Source organism: Rutidosis leptorrhynchoides, chromosome 3 (assembly GCF_046630445.1).
Source record: "Rutidosis leptorrhynchoides isolate AG116_Rl617_1_P2 chromosome 3, CSIRO_AGI_Rlap_v1, whole genome shotgun sequence".
Taxonomy (NCBI): domain Eukaryota; kingdom Viridiplantae; phylum Streptophyta; class Magnoliopsida; order Asterales; family Asteraceae; genus Rutidosis; species Rutidosis leptorrhynchoides.
Genome location: NC_092335.1, coordinates 463,021,633 through 463,045,182, shown reverse-complemented (window position 1 = coordinate 463,045,182; position 23,550 = coordinate 463,021,633).

The window sequence follows — 23,550 nt, the reverse complement described above, 5'->3', positions numbered from 1 at the left end:
TTCAATAATCATACACTCATAAGTGTTTAAAATTCATTCATATGGATTGAACACCTGGTAACCGACATTAATAAAATGCATCTAGAATATCCCCAAACATAAAAAATTAAAGTACTAAAGTAGTTCAAATTCTCTGACTGGGGCGTGTCAAAGCTCATAGATCTATCTTTAGGATTCGCGTCAATTGGTGGCAATTATAATAAACACCAATTCTTAGGCTACCAAGTTCAACAAGGGCGATATCCGGTATAACAATTCAACCATAGAATGTATTTTTAATTACTTGTGTCTATTTCGTCAAACATTTATAAAAGCGCATGTATTCTCAGTCTCAAAAATATATATTGCAAAAGCATTTAAAAAGGGAGCAAATGAAACTCAAAATACTGTATTTCGTAGTAAATATGCATATGACGGCACTGGGCTTCGGATTCACGAACCTATATTAATTATATATATTTATATATTGGTCAATAACTGTCTAACAATTTAGGTCAGGTCATAGTGTATCACAATCCTAATGTACGAGATCATCATGCAAAAGTCAACAAAAGTCAGTTTGGCTCAAAATGATTTCCAAAATTTATACGTGTTTATTATATAACTTAAATATAGTCGTTTTATATATATTTAAATATATTTATCAGATTTTATTAAAGTAAATAATAAAAGTCATTTATTAAAAAAAAATTATATTAAAAATTTATAAATGATAAAAATATAATTTTATATATCTTAAGTAATAAAATTTATAAAGTTCTCTTAATATCATAAAATATAATGGTATATAATATTAATGTAATTATATTACGTGTGGTAAAAATATCTTTGTATCACATATTTATTTGTTAAAATAATATCGATAATAATAATAATAATTAAAAGTTGTATTATTTTGTAATAATAATTATTATTATTCTTCTAATAATAATAACAATAGTTATATTTATTAATGATGATATTAATTATGATAAAAAATGATAATTCTAATCGTGATAATCTTAATAATAACGATACTTTTTAATATTAACAATAATAATATTTTATAAAAGTAATAATTCTATTCAAAATGATAATTTTAATAATAATAATAATAAAATGATAATAATAATAATGATATTTTATAATAACAATGATATTTATATTAAAAATGATAATTTTTAATACAAATGATAGTTTTAATATTAATGAAACTTTTAATAATAATAATAATAAAATAATGAAAACGATATTTTTATCTAAATTAATATCTTACAATATTTTAATTTCATCATGAGGCTTATACTCATTATTTTCTAATCAATTTGTTTAGTAGCTTTTCGTCTTCGTTTATATCGCATTCATAATAATGATAATAATATTAATCATGTTAATTAGATGATATTAATATTAGTTTTAAAAATAATAATTATGATAACACTGATGATAATACTAATAATTACTATAATGATAATAATAATAATAATAATAATAATAATAATAATAATAATAATAATAATAATAATAATAATAATAATAATAATAACAACAACTAGGTTATAATTACGATAGTATTAATAATAACAATAACGATTTTTAATGATAATATTTATATTGATAATGATCATAATAATAATTTTTAGATAATAATAATAATAACGACGATAATAACGACGATAGTAATAATAATCATTTTAACAATAATAATACTAAAATTAATAATAATTCAGTTGACTATATCTTTTAATCCATTCATCGAAATCACACGAGTTCTAAATGAAAAGTTCTTAATTTTTCTCTAGCTTTTCAACGACATGCATATCCTATACCTTATCTCAGTAGCATATGTATCTAATTCAGGATTCAACATAACCTAACTAACAACAATATCAAACGTACAAGCATGCATAATCCTATATACTCGAATACTAGTCAGGGATACACTAATAATATATAAAAGTTAAGTTATGAGTGCTCACGTATCAATATTGAGATTCAATATTGCAGGAAAGTACGTAGACACAACAACAATGATAAACGTTAGGTTGACCTCCCGAGCAATACCCTCGAACAATACCCATAACCTCCATAGCTATAACCCATAATTTCCTTAGCTCTATCCCGTTTGAAAACTTATTTTGAAATCGCATGAACATAACTCCGTCGTAGTATTTTATGTATACTAATAATATCTTGAAATAATACTAAGTAAATATATATATGTAAACCGATTGAGAGATTTTAGAGAAATATATTTTCAAGTTTCTATGAAATAATAAAACCTATTGAATTATATTTATAATAGATTTTTGAATTATTAAAGTGAATTATTAAAGTATGAATTATTAAAGTGAATTATTAAAGTATGAATTATTAAAGTGAATTATTAAAGTATGAATTATTAAAGTGAATTATTAAAGTATGAATTATTAAAGTGAATTATTAAAGTTAAAGTAAAGTAAAAGTAAAGTAAAGGTAAAGTTAAAGTATAGTAAAAGTATAAAACTATGTACGTATAATACGCGTATAAATATATATAATATTAATTTAAATCGTTATATATATTTAATAAAATAAAATATAAATATCGTTATCTTTATCATACTGGTTAAGAAATGAGTTGTCAAAAGTGGTTCTGGATATTTATAAAACTTATATACATTTTAATAATAAAGTTCTTTTTAAATTGAAAACGTTTTTGTACGTTTGAAACTAAATCAAATAAATATGATAATTTTGTTTTTCAAAACTAAATATATTTAAGAATCATTTTGTTAAAAGGTTAAAATAATGGAAATCGTTATGTCATAAAACATTCTAGAAAAGTAGAATTATATATTCATAATAGGTTTCAAGTTTTTAATTTACAGTTTAATCGTGAATCGTAGGGTTAAGTCTGAAGGATACTCAAACGTACGAAATCATTCTAATGTAAAACATCGATATCTATTTTCTAAGTTATCTATATTCCATAGTATTACTTTCATATTAAATATTATGAAAGCTAATAGTTACCGTATCAAAAGTCACGAGGATAATATTGTAAATTATGAACTGGAAATCAAATAGAAATCTCCACTAACCCTTGTCTAGTTCCCGTTACTTGACACTTTTGTTCTTACTTGTAAATTACTTTACCAAATATCTCGAATACAGTTAAAAAGGAAAGGTTTCCTAAATCAAAGTGGACCTCTCAATAGAGACACGTATATCATATAATAATGTATATTGATAATTCAATCATTTGATATTCCGTCGTCAAATACGATCATGTAAAGTATTATACCTAATACTTTGTTAATGTTTTCAAGATATAATATATATATATATATATATATATATATATATATATATATATATATATATATATATATATATATATATATATATATATATATATATATATATATATATATATATATATATATATTCCAATCCAATTATAATGGTTCGTGAATCGTCAGGGTTTGGTCAAGGTTAAATGAATGTATGAACACAGTTTAACATTTTTGAGATTCAACATTACTGACTTTGCTTATCGTGTCGAAAACATATAAAGATTTTAAAGTTTAAATTTGGTCGGAAATTTCCGGGTTGTCACAGATACGTAGGACCATTCATGATCATCGAACGTATTGGACCAGTGGCTTATCGACTTAAGCTACCACAACAACTTGCTGGAGTACACAATACTTTTCACGTCTCGAACCTAAAGAAATACCTTGCAAAAGAAGACCTCACTGTTCCTCTTGAAGAAATCCAAATCGACGAGAAACCGCATTTTATAGAAGAGCCTGTCGAAATCATGGACCGTGAAGTCAAACAGCTCAAGCAAAGCAACATACCTATAGTTAGGGTTCGTTGGAATGCTCGAAGAGGTCCCGAGTTCACTTGGGAAAGTGAGGACCAGATGAAACAGAAGTATCCACATCTGTTTACAAACACCGCCCATTGAATAGGTACTACTTCAAATTTCGGGACGAAATTTCTTTAACGGGTAGGTACTGTGATGACCCGGATTTTTCGAACTACTTGATTATACTATTTACATGATTTAATAATTTCGACTTGATAATCAATGAATTTTAATAAGTCTTGAACCTCTGAAAAGAATTTTACATAAGCAGTTGACCACCCTTTTATTCTTACGATTCACGAACGTCATAACTTGTATTAATTATATATATATATATATATATATATATATATGTGTGTGTGTATATATATATATAGATTTAACTTGAAAATATGATAATTAAATATCTCATTAAGTATATTAACAAAGTATTATATATATATTTTCATACTACTAATTTAAAGAGTTTTTGAACAATATATATGTTACTATTTAAACGACGTAATTAACTTATGTTAAAATGTATTTACATATAATGAATTACGAGTATAAATACATCCTTACAAGTATTAAATACACTTTATAATATACCAATACATATAAAGGATAGCTATACTCATATTTTCGTTCAATTTCCTCAAGAATTCTACTCCCATTCATACGGCATTTTTACCCGTATTATACACAGCTTCTAGAAGTATTTACTATTGGTATATACCAATAGAAATCTGCAATTATTTGTGTAATATGTCATCCATGACCTAATCAATTTAATATGTCATTCATGACTTAATACATATTAACTTATCTTAGATATTTTCACTAAAATCCAAATTTTCAAGCCTATAAATAAGCACCATTTCTAACTCATTTTTACACATTCATTTTCCAAATTTTACTTCCAATTTTCACACACACTTGCAAGAACTCTCTCAAGTTTTGTTCTAATACTTCTTTCCAACTTTACATCCTAAACTTGAGTTAAAAACTCTACTTCAACTCTTGTTCAATTCATATGTCTATAGCTATCTATATAAGAGTTTATAAACTAGAACATAGTTTAGTTAATTCTAAACTTGTTCGCAAACAAAGTTAATCCTTCTAACTTGACTTTTAAAAACAAGTTAACACATGTTTTATATCTATATGATATACTAACTTAATGAGTTAAAACTTGGAAAAACGAAGAACACCGTAAACCAGACATACGCCGTCGTAGTAAAACTGGGGGCTGTTTTGGGTTGGATAATTAAAAACCATCATAATATTTGATTTAAAAGTTGTTCTTCTGGGAAAATGATATTTCATATGAACATGATACTATATCCAAAAATCATGGTTAAACTCAAAATTGAAGTATGTTTTTCAAAATGGTCATCAAGATGTCTTTCTTTCGAAGAAAATGACTACCTCTTTCAAATATGGATTATAACTTATAACTCCGACTATAAACCACCACTTTTTCAGTATAGTTTCACAAATTACAGTTCGTAATGAAACCATAGCAATTTGATTCACTCAAAACGGATTTATAACGAAGAAATTTTGGGCAAAACAATATTGGTTAGAAATGGATAATTTGATTACGGGATTAATTCATTAAAATCTATACTAACCATATCCTAGCTAACTTTTCTTGTATTATACATGTATTCTAACATGTCATGGTTACACAATACATTGGATAAATCAAAAGACACCACATACACAATACGTGTAACTACAATAGCGGTATTGTAGGTCATGATTGAGTCTTATACAACACGTGTATACTATATACTACTAATTATGGGCTACTAACTGTGGACTACTAACGTTGGACTGCTAACTTGACAACTTAAACTTAAACAATCAAACGTGATTGAAAATATAAACTTAAACAATCACACGTGATTGAAAATATAAACTTAAACAATCACATGTGATTCAAGATATGATAGGAATAATAGTTGTATTACATTTTGATATATATATATATATATATATATATATATATATATATATATATATATATATATATATATGGGCAGGATCAATGGGGAAGTAACCAATCGGGAGGAAGCAAATTTTTTTTTCCGTTTTTTGAAAAAACTTTGTTCACGAACATTATAGATTGGATGAAAATAAGAACATTTAGAAAAGACACTTCGTGATGAATGTTATTATTTTGGCGGGAAAATGATCGACAAAAATAACATTCAAGATAATATTGTTCGTGAAGATTGTTAACGTTTTTTTTTTCATGTTTTGTGAAGTAAAATTTAGCCCGATTTAGAGTTTAGGGTTTAGGGTTTAGGGTTTGGTGTTTTGGGTTTATTCCATAAACCCAAAACACCAAACCCTAAACCCTAAACTCTAAACCGTTCGTGTTAAAAACTCAATCTAAATCCTAAATCTAAACCCTAAACCCTAAATTTCTAAACCCTAATATCTAAACCCTATAAACCCTAATATCTAAAACCTCAACATACGCTCGAAAAACACGATAATTGTTATATATTACTTCTTCGAGCATTTACTGCCAAAATAAAAACATTTATCACAAAGTGTCTTTATTAAATGTTCATATTTTCATCAAATCTATAATGTTCGTGAACAAATTAATTTGAAAAAATGAAAAAAAAAAAAAATTTGCTTCCCCCACATCCCCCGATTGGTTACTTCCCCCTTGATCCTACCACTATATATATATATATATATATATATATATATATATATATATATATATATATATATATATATATATATATATATATATTGTTACAGGTTCGTGAATCCAAGGACGACGGCCATATTTTTACTAAGTTGAAAATTTATTATTAATATACTTTTACTACTGATGTGTGCGAGGTTTAGTACGTAATACTATTAATTTTACTACGAAATACTATTAAATACGATACAATTTTATACAAGTTATTTATTTATTTATTGAATGGATATACCTAAACCTTGCTACAACACTTATAGGCAGTGTACCTAATCGTAGAGTAGTGTAGTTTTTAGTAAGTCTGGTTCGTTCCACAGGGATACAACTAAATTTAATGCTATATTATATTTTAAACTATATTTGTATATAAATATATATATATAAGTAGTATTATTATTATAAAAAGGGGGTTTTACCGTTTAATGACCGGTTTGTCGATTTTATGTCTTAAGTCGCAATTAAAACCTAATGTAAAATATTAAATATACAAATGACTTAATTTAAAGCGTAAAGTAAATGATGATAAATAAAAGTGCGATAAATAAAAGTGCAATAATTTAAAGTACGATAAATAAAATGACGGTAAATAAAAGTACGATGAGATATAAATTAAAGGAATTATGCTTATTTAAACTTCCGTAATCATGATGTTTGACGTGTTGATTTTAATTTATTACCATGGGTTAATTGTCCTTTGTCCTGGATTATTCGATATGTCCATCTGTTTTTTGTCCATAACAGTCCATCAGTCATAAATATAAAGTGCAAGTGTCCTCGTCAAATTATCCTTATACCCGAAGTCAAATATTCTAACTAATTGGGGACTTAAACTGTAACAAGGTTTTAATACTTTGTTTAATAATTACACCAGAATATCGACTGCGTGTAATCCAAGGTTTTAATACTTTGTTAACAATTATGCCAAATGTCCTTGTACGTAATCCACCCCTGTTTTAATGAGTCCATTGACTATTAATCCATTCCCGTGTCCGGTTAAATGAACGATTATTAGTATTTATAAATATCCCGCCCATCGTGTTCGATCGAGTGTATATGGTTATTTATAGATACGTCAAATTGTAAATCTCTATATTAAATTAACGAACTATCATTCAGTTAAACAAATATAAAGCCCATTAATAGCCCATAGCCCAATTTCTACAAGTGTCGGTCTTTTGTCCAAACCCCAATTATGGTACAAAGCCCAATAACCCCATTTTTAATATTTAGTCCAACATCATGATTACTTCGGCTTAAATAAGCATAATAATAACTTAGCTACGAGACATTAATTTAAAAAGGTTGAACATAACTTACAATGAGTATTAATCGCGTAGTGTTACACGGACAGAATTTCGACTTACAAACTTAAAACATTCGCCACTATAACCTTATTATTATTATTAACTTAAAATTAAAATTAAAATATAAATATAAATATATATATATATATATTGAGAGAGTGAGATTGAAGTATGATGAAGGTGTAGGTGTTTCGTCCGAAAAACGCTTCAATTTATAGATGTGGCCAGCTACAGTGAACCATGCGATCGCATGGGTTTAAAGCCTCCAGGCCATGCTATCGAATGGCTGCCTTTTCCTGCTCACACATGATTCCAAAACGTGGGCTGCGCGTATTTAATATATAATATAATATATATAATTTTATATAATTAATTATATATTATATTATATTCTTGTGCATTGTTGACTTGTAATTTTAGCTCTGCTGCGTCGTGTGTTGATAGTTGGTTCATGTCCCGGTTCCGGATTTTCGAACGTTCTTGCGTACAATTTAATATCTTGTACTTTGCGTTTTGCGGCTCGTACTCTTGTAACTTTTAGACGTTTCTCAGCAATAATTTGAACCACTTAGATTGTACTTTGTACTTTTTATCTTTTTGGTCGTTTGCATCTTCAAATCGTCGAATCTGTCTTTTGTCTTCACTTTTTATTATTTAAACGATAATCACTTGGAAATAGAACAATTGCAACTAAAAGCTTGTCTTTCTTGAAGGATAATGCTATGAAATATATGTTCGTTTTTAGCATTATCAAATATTCCCACACTTGAGCGTTGCTTGTCCTCAAGCAATATAGAACTTGAAATAAAAACATACTTGAATCACTTCTTTATTCTTCACACTTTGTACATCAGTGATTTTGATACTGCGGTATGAACAATGATAGTAACGATGTGGTTTACAGTCCCACATGACTATAAAAATTTAGATCCTTTAGGAAATTGGATCTTTATAAAAACATTTGATCTTTTGAAAATTCAATCTAGTTTTTACCTTAGATAAGTTTTCCGGAATAACCCTTCACCGGTGTTTGCAAAATGTTTTTGTAGGTTTTGTGGGTTTCAGATTTGAAAATTGTAGCTCAAAACTTGCGATTTTGTGTCACCCACTTGCTAACCTTGTATTGGGAAAACAACACGTCCAGTATACCTTTCGGTAAACTACCGTCTGGTTGTAAAGGAAAGCGTTGAACAAGCAACTGTTAAGGCAATGTCTAATAACATGCATTTGATTATGGTCCTCAACGTGTCAGATGTAATTACTATCCTTTGTAGGAGCAATAGTAAAGATCACCCTATAATTTTTTTGGTCTGGCACAAGGTCCTATCTTCGACCATGCTATGCAACCACCGTTCTTATGGTTGATACCCGATTTGGTTCAGGTGACCCAATAAATTCCGGTGAATTCTTAGGATTTTACGTTCAATGGTAATGAACGCATTGAAAATGGGTTTTCGGAAAACAAATTAGTTTGTAATTTTGATCAAAATATTTTCTCGTTCAAGCTCAAGTTTAGATGTCATCGGATTCTATGAGTTTGAATTCTCAATCTTTAAGGTCAATCTCAAGGATTGAGTAATATCAGGTTTAAAAGCTAATTTTTGATCTTTAAGGAGATTATCCTTTCTGGGGATCTGATTCATTAGTCTTATAAGCTAATTTGCACGGTGCCCCCTATTGTACGAGATAGATCCTCTCATGGTTAGGATAAGTCTGACCACTTGGCGACCCTGTTTGATGCTGAGGTCCGTGGATTTCCAGCTGATTTTCGAGAAAACTTTTCAAGGTTATTCGTACTCTCTACAACTGGTCTGGATGACAACTTCCTGACCTAAATCAAGAAGCGCGTGTCTTTTTCTCGGAAGACTTTACTTCCTTTTAAATTCCATTTATATTACAATAAACTAGGTAAAACTGATTACTATCGTTCAAAACAAAAGTATCTTTAATTATTTGTACAAAAATATGTGATATATGTTTTAAATAACTTGATAAATTTTTCCCACACTTGGCTTTTATTTTTCTTTCTTTGCCTTTTTATTCTCTTCTATTCCATTTTAAATGAATTCAAGCATTTTGGTTTGTTTCTCAATTTATGTCCTTTCCGAGGTAATAATAATTTCGGTGTTAACACCTAGTTTTATCGTTCATAAATATGTATAAACATAATTTTGAGTTCATTTAGTTGAAAATTTTTTAAAAATTTTACTAGAAGTGGGTAGTCAGTATATAAGACTAGGGCTGTTCTTTATTATCAGAGAGCACTAGATTCTAATACAACTATTGCTTTACTAGTAAAATTTAACGGCGGCTATTAAACCAAGTGTTTAAGTCAAAAAAAATTAAAAAAACCGAAAGAATTTAATCCCTTCCCATACTTAAGATCTTGCAATGCCCTCATTTGCAAGAAATCAGTAGCAATTTAAATTATTGAGGGTGATTAGCGTAGAAAAATGATTAAATTTTACCAAAGTTTTCAAACATATTGTTGTTTGTGTGAATGATAAATGGTGCACATCATTTGTTCATTCCTGTAGTTGTTATATCACATTTATTTTATATCTTGTCATCAAAATTAGTTGCTTTTGCTGATCTGAATGCCAGTCTTTGAAAATGCGTTATTTTACCCTATTGTGTACATGAGATAAAATACATACAATATAAATATAAACATGCATGGTAATTTGAAATGGGACTTAATATCCCACTTTCAAATTACAAAAATGAAATATTAGTACAAAATAATAAAAATATTAAACATTACATTAAAGTATCAAAATGTTAAATGTTTAACATAAATAGATAAAAATAATAAAAGATAAGAAATCACCAATGGAACACTATTGATTTGGATAGGGTTTCTAGTCCATATCATTGTTCGGGTTCCATGGTTGGTGATAGGTGTTCTGGTAGGCTTGGTTGGGGTCATACAGGTCAAAGGGTGGTCGCATGTCGGGCTGATGTGGTGGGTAAAAAGCAGGCCGAGTCGGGATGTAGTTATTTGGTACCTGATATGATAGCTGGCTCATGATTTGGTGCTGATGAACTTGCCAGCTATCGTGTTGGCATTGCCTGGATCGCTCATACTCATTCGCGGCTTGCCACTACTCATACTGACGATGCCTATCCTCATTACTCATTTCCACCTCATCTATACACTGGAAAACGTCAGTAAAACTATCCCTAATGACATCCATGATGTCATCTGCTTCCTCCATCTCCTCATCCGAACCCCTCTCTACCTATGGATGGGTGCCATGATATGGTATTGGCATATTGTGCCTCCGTTTTAGTACCTTTGCACCCTGATAAACCTGCAAACCTATAGTATCGGTTTGTTCCTCAACTACCATCATTGGACCCCCATGTTCCCTATCCATACCAAAATACTCTCCAATGAGAGTAATAAAAATACCTCCTCCTATTATTCCCCCATCCTGTATATCTTCCACAACTTTGGACAAATAATACCCAACACAGTAGGAAATATTAACAAAGCCTCTAGTGTCTCGAATGCACTTAAGGTAAAATAAATCATTTAGAGTCATTTTCTCCTTGTTTTTACCTCTTTGTATAATCGAGTTAGCTAAAAATCTATGTATTATACGAAGCTCTTCTTTGTTAATATCTAAATAGGAGTGTCTTCCTGCCCCTGTAAACACATTAAAATTTGACATACACCTCCATACGGCGTTAGCGTCAAAATCTCTATCTACCCTCTCACCGTGATAAATTAAAGCTGTACAATCAGGTGGCAATAATTCAGTGGGGGTGTAAATCTGTAAAGATCTAGCCATGTCTATCATAGACATCCTGTACATCCTACCTCCAAGTAAAAACCTAAGAAAAGTCTTATCGTCTAACCTATCTACATCCTTATTTAAAGCTATAGTACTCATTAGCTCAACACACCACTCCTTATATACAGGCCTACGAGTGGTAAATAAACGTTCCCAATCAGTAAAAGAAGAGCTGCCATACCTTTGGATTAGATGCTGCCTAACTGAGTTAGCTAGGTGGACCCTTTCCAAAGGCTCCCAATCTATTACCCTTGGTACTTCCACATTTTTGGTCCAAAGCTTAAATTTGTTACTTTGGTACGTCGGGTAATCTCTCCAACTTCTATCAAACCTTAGATTGGGGTGTAACTCCTCTTCATGAATTCTCGAGTGTTCGATTACATGGTGAACGGGAAATACTATGTAGGCAATAAAAAATTGTGGTTCTGGTTCATAGTATGGCATGTGTTGATCATAATGTTGTTGTTGTTGTTGTTGTTCCTGTTGTTGCTCCGATTCATGATATTACATCTCTGGTTGTGGTTCCGGATCAGGTTGCCTAGACGATGATGATGCACCGTCAGTATCGGTATTTCTCTACAAAACACATTAAACATAAAATTTGTGCATCTAAATATGCATTAGTGTTAGCAAAATAACAAATTAAAACAATTACAATAACATGTTTAATCCATATTAAACTTATACTCATTTTCATATTTTTATCAATTCTACAATTTTTCAAATAAGCATATATGAAAATTTATACAAAGTTCATAAGCATTCAACTCAAATAACATGTCAAAATAATCATTACTAGCAATTAAACAAGTTTCAAAAGGCATTTATATCAAATTAATCAAGTCCATGATTTTTAGACTTAAAAAGTCCACTTTGATGCTCAAAAATCATGTTTAGGATCAAAGTTTTAATCATTTAGCTACCTAAATATGTTACACTACTTAATTTAGCAATAATCCATAACAAAAATCGGCCATAACCTATTTTTATCGAAAAGCCCCAAATTGCTCAAGAACACAAACCCTAGATTTCTAAAAAATTTGAAGTTTAAGGCTTCAAAGCATGACAAATAGCATCAATCTAGGCTATACAAGCATAATATATTAATAATTTAACTCTAATTACACTAGAAATTATCAAAATCAAATTAGGTAAAAATTTGCTCAAGAACACTATAATTATCACTAAATTTAGGAATTTTAAGAGTTTTAGGGATGAAACCGTTACCTTTTTCCTTCCAAATCCAAGAAAAGACATGATTGTAGCGGATTGTAGTAAGAGATTTCGTGAATTTTAGTTGAAAATTGGTGATTTTTGGGTTGTTTATGGGTATATGTTCGTGTATGTGTGTGTGTTATTTGTGTGGATAGAGAGCTCGCTGGAACTTGTATTCTGCCCAGTTTTTTTGTGCCATGCGATCGCATGGTGGTGAAGTGTAAATCCCATTCGATCGCATGGGGTTCAGGTATTTTTTTTAACGTTTTTGGGATAATTTAAATCAATAAGATTAAAAATAGTGATAACAAAATTTCTCGTCCCACCCTTGGGTAAAGCAATTTCGGTTTCATAACCTAGTCTTCAACTTACGACGAATTTTAGAAATTAATTTTTAACTTAATGAAATAAAGTAAATTTTGTTTTTTAAATTCACACCAAACTTAAATTTAAAATGCATAAAATTTAAAATTCATATAAATATCATTAATATTTTTTACATTAATTTTACAAACTTATATTAAAAATATTAATTTTTAAAATATTTAAAAACTTAAATATATTGGTTTTAAAAATTTACAATAATAATTTAATAGTAATTTAAAAACATGGTAAAAATAATTAAAAATCTTTTTGGTTTTTTTTATCCCACTTTAATCAATCAAATATTATCAAAAATATATGCCCCTCTTTTGAGTAAAGCAATTTCGGCTATTTTACCTAGTTTTACTCCTGACGAATTTTTGAAATATTTTGGATTGATTGATTAAAGATATTTATACCTTATGAATAAACGGTAAATTTCGCAGTGATGTAATAAATGTTTGTATGATATCGATAATTTCGATTTCGCATACCTAATTTTATTGAATATCAATTTAATACTTTATAGCGAACGATTCAGCGTTTATTATCAAAAGGTTAAAAGCAATAAAAAAAATAAAAAAAATAAAAACTGTACATACTTACCTGTAAGATAGAATTCTCAGAGACCTGCTTTAGTCGACTCATAGGAGAGTCATGTGATTTGGTTTTCCATAGCTACATAAGCGTAACCTCAATTTTTCAATAACTTTTCTTCTAAACATATGAACGGTCCTTCTCTGCATAGAGTAACAAATTCGGTATTTGAATATGTTTGATTGTTCGAACATTTACCTTCGTGTGACCATTTTCCGCATTTATGACATCTTTCAAGGTGTCGTGCTCTTCTTTTTATTGCGGATTTTGATTTTCCTTTACCAAAATGCATCTTATGATGATCTTTCCTGAGTTCTTTCCTCACTTCCTCCATTTTGCCTCTTATAAATGATACTAGTTCACTCGGGAAGATGTTATTATTACGTTTAGTAATCATAGCGTGTAGTATTAGACCATGGTTCAGATCAAAGGAATTCTTCATCTTGTAAAACCTAAAAGAAATAAAAATTCAGAATGGAGGGGGAAGACTAGTTCTTTAGAGTCTGCTAGGTAAAGACCATGCGGATTCCATTTTCGAGAACTATACAAAAACAAAAAATCTAACTCTAACATAAATACATATTACCCTTAAAAGATTCGAATCTTCCCACACTTAATTAGCTATGGTGTCGAAATTGTGATTAACTTCATCTTCAACTTCCATTGGATTATCTATGTAATGTTTAACTCTGTGACCATTAACCTTAAATTCAATTCCATTTGAATTTATTAATTCAACTGTTCCGAATAGGAAAACTCTTTGACTATAAATGATCCAGACCATCTTGATTTCAATTTTCCAAGAAATAGCTTGAATCGTGAATTGAAAAGAAGAACTCTGTCTCCTTCTTTAAACTCTTTTGACCTTCTGATTCTTTTATCATGCTATTTCTTCGTTCTTTCCTTATAGATTAATGAATTTTCATATGCTTCATGTCTTAATTCCTCTAATTCATTTAATTGACTTAACCGTAGACGTCCAGCTTCATGTAAATCAAGATTACATGTCTTCAAAGCCCAAAATGCTTTGTGCTCAATTTCTACTGGAAGGTGACATGCTTTTTCGTAAACGAGTCTAAAAGGTGTGGTTCCAATTGGATTTTTGTAGGCGGTTCTAAAAGCCCAGAGTGCATCCTCCAATTTCATGGACCATTCCTTTGGATTTGATCCTACAGTTTTCTCTAGAATACGTTTTAATGCTCGGTTGGTATTTTTAACTTTTCCATTTGTTTGTGGATGATAAGCGGTTGAGATTTTATGAGTTACTCCATATCTTTTGAGAAATTTCTCAATTTGATTATTACAAAAATGAGTACCCCGATCACTTATTAAAGCTTTCGGTGTCCGAACCTTGCAAAACGACGTTTTAAAAAGTTGACTACAACTCGTGCATCGTTAGTTGGGAGAGCTTGTGCTTCCGCCCATTTAGATACATAATCAATGGCAACAAGAATGTAGAGATTATTATGAGATTTTGGAAATGGACCCATAAAGTCAATACCTCAAATGTCAAATACTTCACATACTTGAATGACATTTTGTGACATTTCATCACGTTGACTTATTTTTCCGGCCCTTTGACAAGCATCACAGGATTTACAAAGAATGTGTGAGTCTTTGAAAATTGTAGGCCAATAAAGTCCAGCATCGTAGACTTTTCTTGCTGTGAGTTGAGGCCCATAATGCCCTCCTGTTGGTCCTGTGTGACAATCGTTTAGGATTTAACTAGCTTCATCTCCGAATACACATCGGCGTATTATTCCATCGGGACAACTTTTAAATAAATGTGGATCTTCCCAAAAATAGTGTTTTATATCACTAAAGAATTTCTTTCGTTTTTGGTACGACAACCCTTTTTCAAGAAATCCACATACTAAGTAGTTTGCATAGTCTGCAAACCATGGAATTTCATTATAATCGATCTTCAAAAGATATTCATTAGAAAAGTTGTCTTGTATGGATGATTCATTTAGAACTTCTAATTCAGGATTTTCAAGACGAGAAAGATGATCAGCGGTGAGATTTTCTGCTCCCTTTTTGTATCGGATTTCAATATCGAATTCTTGTAAGAGTAAGATCCAACGGATTAATCTTGGTTTGGAATCTTGTTTTGAAAATAGGTATCTAAGAGCAGAATGGTCGGTATAGACCACTGTTTTTGCTAGAACGAGATATGAACGAAATTTGTCAAAAGCAAAGACAATAGCAAGAAGTTCTTTTTCAGTAGTTGTATAATTCGTTTGTGCTCCTTGTAACGTCTTACTAGCGTAATAAATAGGTTGAAATCGTTTTTCAATCCTTTGTCCTAAAACAGCTCCCATTGCAAAATCACTTGCATCGCACATGAGTTCAAATGGTAGATTCCAATTTGGAGTTATCATGATTGGCGCATTAGTGAGTTTTTCTTTAAGAATATTAAAAGATTTGATGCATTCATCCGAAAAGATGAATGGAGCATCCTTTTCTAGGAGTTTATTCATAGGAGTGGCAATTTTAGAAAAGTCTTTAATGAAACGTCGGTAAAAACCGGCATGCCCTAGAAAACTCCTAACTCCTCTAACAGTGGTGGGATGTGGAAGTTTAGCAATTACATCTACTTTAGCTCTATCTAATTCAATTCCTTCCTTTGAAATTTTATGACCAAGAACGATGCTTCTCTAACCATGAAATGGCATTTCTCCCAATTAATAACTAGATTTGATTGCTCGCATTTAATAAGCATTCGTTCAAGATTAACAAGACATGTTTCAAAAGTATCACCGAAGACTGAAAAGTCATCCATGAAAACTTCCATGCATTCTTCTATCATGTCGTGAAAAATCACCATCATGCACCTTTGAAAGGTTGCAGGGGCGTTGCAAAGTCCAAATGGCATGTGTTTGTAAGCAAAAGTACCATAAGGGCACGTGAATGTGGTTTTCTCTTGGTCCTCGAGTGCGATTGGAATTTGAAAGTATCCGGAGAAACCGTCAAGAAAATAATAGTAACTATTCCCAGCTAACTTTTCCAACATTTGATCAATGAAAGGTAAGGGAAAGTGATCTTTTCTGGTGGCGTCATTTAATTTTCTATAATCAATACAGACACGCCATCCTGTTATAGTCCTAGTAGGAATAAGCTCATTTTTTTCATTTGTGATGACAGTCATGCCACCCTTCTTAGGTACGCATTGAACTGGGCTTACCCATGGACTATCAGAGATTGGATAAATTAAACCTGCATCTAGCAGTTTAATAATTTCTTTCTTAACAACATCTTGCATATTTGGATTTAGTCTTCGTTGGCGTTGCACATAGGTTTTATGACCTTCTTCCATAAGGATTTTATGTGTGCAATACGAAGGACTTATACCTTTAATATCATGAATCTTCCATGCAATAGCTGGTTTATGAGCTTTTAGCATAGAAATGAGTTGAGATTTTTCATTTTCAGTAAGAGAAGACGATATTATTACAGGTAATTCAGATTCACCATGTAAATAAGCGTATTCTAAATGGTTTGGAAGTGGCTTTAACTCTAATATCGGTGGTTCTTCTATCGATGATTTGTATCGATATATGTCTTCTTCTTTTAACATTTGAAGTTCTTCTGTTGTTGGTTCGTAATCATTAGCCATGAGTGCGGCTAACATTTCAACTTCATCAATTAGTTCAGTTCCTTCTCGTAAAGAACATTCTCCCATTCCTTGTAATTCTGGAAATTATTGTAACAATTCTGCATGTGAATCTATAGTTTAAATATAATAACATGTATCATCTGCAGATTGCGGTTGTTGCATGGCTCTATCAATAGAAAAGATAACACTCTCGTCCTCTATACTTAGGGTCAGTTTCTTACCAAACACGTCTATTATTGCTTTAGCCGTGTTTAAGAATGGTCTTCCTAATATAAGAGGAACTCGAGAATCTTCTTCCATGTCCAGAATAACAAAATCTACTGGAAATACTAAAGTACCAACTTTAACTAGCATGTTTTCCTTATCTTGCTCAGGCTGTGGTGCCTGTGTAGTAGGAGTAGAGTCATCAGAAATTGCAGGTATTTCAGGTGATTTAAGTGTAATACCACTTCTTGTGGTAATGGCTTTAGCTGTTTCATTCCGGGGGTTAGCATTTGTATCGCTAGGTAGACTCCCCGGTTTTCTTTCACCTATCAACCTTGCTGGGTTGCTTACTTCTTGTTCCAGATTTTGAATAGAAGCTTGTTGATTTCTAAATGCTTGAGCATTTTGTTCATTGGTTTGTTTCCGAGATGTGAAAAACTGCGTTTGAGATTCAACTAGCTTCGACATCATGTCTTCTAAATTTGTCTTTTTATCATCGGTTTGTGGTGGCTTATTTTGAAAAATAGGTCTTTGCTGATTGTAAGTATTGTTAGATACTTGTTGATTGCTAGGACCTTGTTGGTTGTTGTATGGAACATTTCAGTTATAATTCTGATTTTGATTGTAGTTTGGTCTTGGCGGTTGATAATTACTTTGATAATTATTTCCAGGCCTTTGGTTCATGTAAGAAACATTCTCTCGTTGTTCCTTTGTTTGTTCAATACTGAGATAATCTTTTGTCAAATGTGGTCCTCCACGCTTCTTACAACTAATTCGTACTGCGTAAATATCTTTAGTCATCTTTTCCATTCGTCTTTCGAAAGCATCTAACTTTGCTGAAATGGAATCAAAGTCATGGCTAGAATCGGCTCTAGTCGCTTTAGATGATCTAACGATGTCTTTTTCTTGATGCCACTCATGTGAGTGGGAAGCAGTGTTATCAATAATTTTGTAAGCTTCAGTTGCGGTTTTCTTCATAATGGAACCACCAGCTGCTATATCAATGTCTTTTCGTGTAGTAATATCGCATCCTTGGTAGAATATTTGTACTATTTGATAAGTGTCTAAACCATGTTGAGGACATCCTCTCAACAACTTTTTTGAATCTTGTCCACGCCTCATATAGAGTTTCATTTGGCTTTTGTGTGATCGTAACTATTTCTCCTTGAAGTCTCACAGCTTTAGATGCCGAAAAGAATTGTTTAAGAAAATTTTCAACTAAGACATCCCATGTATCAATACCTCCTTCAGGTAACGATTCTAACCAATCTTTGGCTTCTCCCTTTAAAGTCCAGGGAAATAAAATGAGATAGATCTGTTCATCCTCAACTTCTTTGATTTTGAATAGAGTACAGATCCTATTAAAGGTACGAAGATGTTCGTTTGGATCTTCCTTCGGCGCACCACTAAATTGGCATTGATTAGTTACCATGTGTAGGATTTGTCCTTTGATTTCATAATCTGGTGCATTAATGTCTGGTTGAGTAATTGCGTGACCTTGGCCAGTGCGTTTAGCCCTCATTCGGTCTTCCATACTTAGAGGTTATTGATTTTTCATTATTGAATTTGTTGAATCTGAATCACTAGAGGATTCTGATTTAATGGTTTCTTCCTCGACAATCTCTGGTTGAATAATTTGTGGTTCAGGAGGAATTATTAGTGGTTCAGGATCTCTGAATTGTCCTTGAATATCCTCCGGGTTCTCAATTGTGAGGTCGGGTTCAAAAAATGGATTATCGGAAATTTGAATTGGAGTACTTGGTCGACTTGATGACGGTTCTAAAGAAAAATCAATGGCGACAATATTGGCTAGATGTCTTGATCGAGTTACAGGTGGTGAACGTATGAAAGGTGGTGAAAGTTTTGCTCAGTGCATTCACTGAATATCCTTTTAGTTATAAAAGATAAAAATTATATAAGTTATCAAATTAATATACTTTTTTGATTTTGCCCACGTTTCGAATAGCCAAAAGATGCAGCAGGGAGCCAGGATCCTTTAAGTCGGAAAATCCACAACTCAGCCACTAACAAATCCAACTATTACTACGAAGCGGAAAATTTTGGATGTCTATCAATTTAACCGCTTAAAATAATTTTTTCGTTGAAATTTAAAGAAGATAAAGAAAATTCTATGTCCTAAAAACTAGAGCGTAGAAATGAGAAAGAAAAAGAGTGCGTCGAAAAACGTCGAAAAATAAAAGATCGAAAAATAAGCGTCGAAAAACAAACAGTCAAAAAATAATAAACGTTGAAAGGAAAGCGTCGAAACTTAAAAGTCTAAAAACTAAATATTAAAAGTTGCGTCTAAAGGAATTAAAGCTTAAAAAAAATTCTATATCCAAAACGACAATGACTTAATAATCACTAAAATCTATTAAATATTAAAGTGATAAGCGACGTCGTAAAATTCTAAAGCGCCTAAATCTTAATCTAAAGAAAAAGCACTTAAGGGATTTTACGACACAGCCTAAAAATCTAAGAATATAAAATTAACTATGGCAAAAACTAGTCTTAAACTAATTACGAACGATAAATATACAAATTACGATTAAACGATTAAAAAGATACGAAATATAGAAATAAAACTTAAAGTTATAAAAATATAATTTTTATAAAAATATAATTTTTATATTATTATGTTATAAAAGTATTAATTTTTAAATTATTAAAACTAATAATACTAAAAATTACTAAATATAAATTAAAACTAATTAAACTAATTAATATTAAAATTAAACCCTAACTGATTTAATAATAATTAATAAAATTACCCTAATCCCGTAATAAATGAGTACTAGGTTTCGTCTGTCAGTTCAACTCATGCGACCGCATGAATTTAAGGCGTCCAGCTCATGCGATCGCATGGGCCTGGATTCCAGATCAGTTCTTGGGCTGCTACAGTATTGTGGCTCGATTACTTTCTATTATATTTTTTTTAATTAGATTTTTAATTTCACAAAATAATATGTAATACAAAAAAAAAAATATTACTTATTAGTTTTAATTTTTAACAAAAGAAAAATAAAATTATAAACTTTTTAATTTTAACTAAACTTAAAAATATAGATATGTATTTTTATTTTTATTGTTTTTATATTTTTGTTTTTAAATAAAAATAAATATTTTTTTATAGCGTTTTATGGCGATCCCCGGCAGCCGTGCCAAAAATACTTGATGTGTGAGGGGTGTAGTATGTAATAGATTATATTTTACTACGAAAAACTATTAAATACGATACAATTTTACACAAGTTATTTATTTATTTATTGAATGGATATACCTAAACCTTGCTACAACATTTATAGGCAGTGTACCTAATCATAGAGTAGTGTAGTTTTTAGTAAGTCCGGTTCATTCCACAGGGATCTAGCTGAGTTTAACGCTATATATATATATATATATATATATATATATATATATATATATATATATATATATATATATATATATATATATAAGTAGTATTATTATTATTATTATAAAGGGGGGTTTTTACCGTTTAATGACCGGTTTATCGATTTTAAAACTTAAATCACAATTAAAACCTAATGTAAAATATTAAATATAAAAATGACTTAATTTAAAGCGTAAAGTAAATGACGATAAATAAAAGTGCGATAAATAAAAGTGCAATAATTTAAAGTATGATAAATAAAATGACGGTAAATAAAAGTACGATGAGATATAAATTAAAGGAATTATGCTTATTTAAACTTCCGTAATCATGATGTTGGACTAAATATTAAAAACGGGGTTATTGGGCATTGTACCATAATTGGGGTTTGGACAAAAGACCGACACTTGTGGAAATTGGGCTATGGGCTATTAATGGGCTTTATATTTGTTTAACTGAATGATAGTTCATTAATTTTATATAGAGATTTACAATTTAACGTATCTATAAATAACCATATACACTCGATCGGACACGATGGGCGGGATATTTATAAATATTAATAATCGTTCATTTAATCGGACACGGGAATGGATTAATAGTCAATGGACTCATTAAAACAGGGGTGGATTACGTACAAGGACACTTGGCGTAATTATTAACAAAGTATTAAAACCTTGGATTACACGCAGTCGATATCCTTGTGTAATTATTAAACAAAGTATTAAAATCTTGTTACAGTTTAAGTCCCCAATTAGTTGAAATATTTGACTTCGGGTATAAGGATAATTTGACGAGGACACTCGCACTTTATATTTATGACTGATGGACTGTTATGGACAAAAACCAGATGGACATATCGAATAATCCAGGACAAAGGACAATTAACCCATGGTAATAAATTAAAATCAACACGTCAAACATCATGATTACGGAAGTTTAAATAAGCATAATTCCTTTAATTTATATCTCATCGTACTTTTATTTACCGTCATTTTATTTATCGTCATTTTATTTATCATACTTTCAATTATTGCACTTTTATTTATCGCACTTTTATTTATCGTCATTTACTTTACGCTTTAAATTAAGTCATTTTTATATTTAATATTTTACATTAGGTTTTAATTGTGATTTAAGTTTTAAAATCGACAAACCGGTCATTAAACGGTAAAAACTCCCTTTATAATAATAATAACACTACCTATATATATATATATATATATATATATATATATATATATATATATATATATATATATATATAGTTTAAAATATATATAGCGTTAAACTCAGCTAGATCCCTGTGGAACGAACCGGACTTACTAAAAACTACACTACTCTACGATTAGGTACACTGCCTATAAATATTGTAGCAAGGTTTAGGTATATCCATTCAATAAATAAATAAATAACTTGTGTAAAATTGTATCGTATTTAATATTTTTTCGTAGTAAAATATAATCTATTACATATAATCCACTTTGTAATTTTTTTATAGCGTTTTATGGCGATCCCCGGCAGCGGCACCAAAAATACTTGATGTGTGCGAGGTGTAGTACGTAATACTATTAATTTTACCACAAAATACTATTAAATACGATACAATTTTACACAAGTTATTTATTTATTTATTGAATGGATATACCTAAACCTTGCTACAACACTTACAGGCAGTGTACCTAATCGTAGAGTAGTGTAATTTTTAGTAAGTCTGGTTCGTTCCACAGGGATACAACTAAATTTAACGCTATATTACATTTTAAACTATATTTGTATATAAATATATATATAAGTAGTATTATTATTATAAAAATGGGGTTTTACAGTTTAATGACCGGTTTGTCAATTTTATGTCTTAAGTCGCAATTAAAACCTAATGGAAAATATTAAATATACAAATGACTTAATTTAAAGCGTAAAGTAAATGACGATAAATAAAAGTGCGATAAATAAAAGTGCAGTAATTTAAAGTACGATAAATAAAATGACGGTAAATAAAAGTACGATGAGATATAAATTAAAGGAATTATGCTTATTTAAACTTCCGTAATCATGATGTTTGACATGTTGATTTTAATTTATTACCATGGGTTAATTGTCCTTTGTTCCTGGATTATTCGATATGTCCATCTGGTTTTTGTCCATAACAGTCCATCAGTCATAAATATAAAGTGCGAGTGTCCTCGTCAAATTATCCTTATACCCGAAGTTAAATATTCCAACTAATTGGGGACTTAAACTCTAACAAGGTTTTAATACTTTGTTTAATAATTACACCAGGATATCAACTGCATGTAATCCAAGGTTTTAATACTTTGTTAACAATTACTCCAAGTGTCCTTGTACGTAATCCACCCCTATTTTAATGAGTCCATTGACTATTAATCCATTCCCGTGTTCGGTTAAATGAACGATTATTAGTATTTATAAATATCCCGCCCATCGTGTTCGATCGAGTGTATATGGTTATTTATAGGTACGTCAAATTGTAAATCTCTATATTAAATTA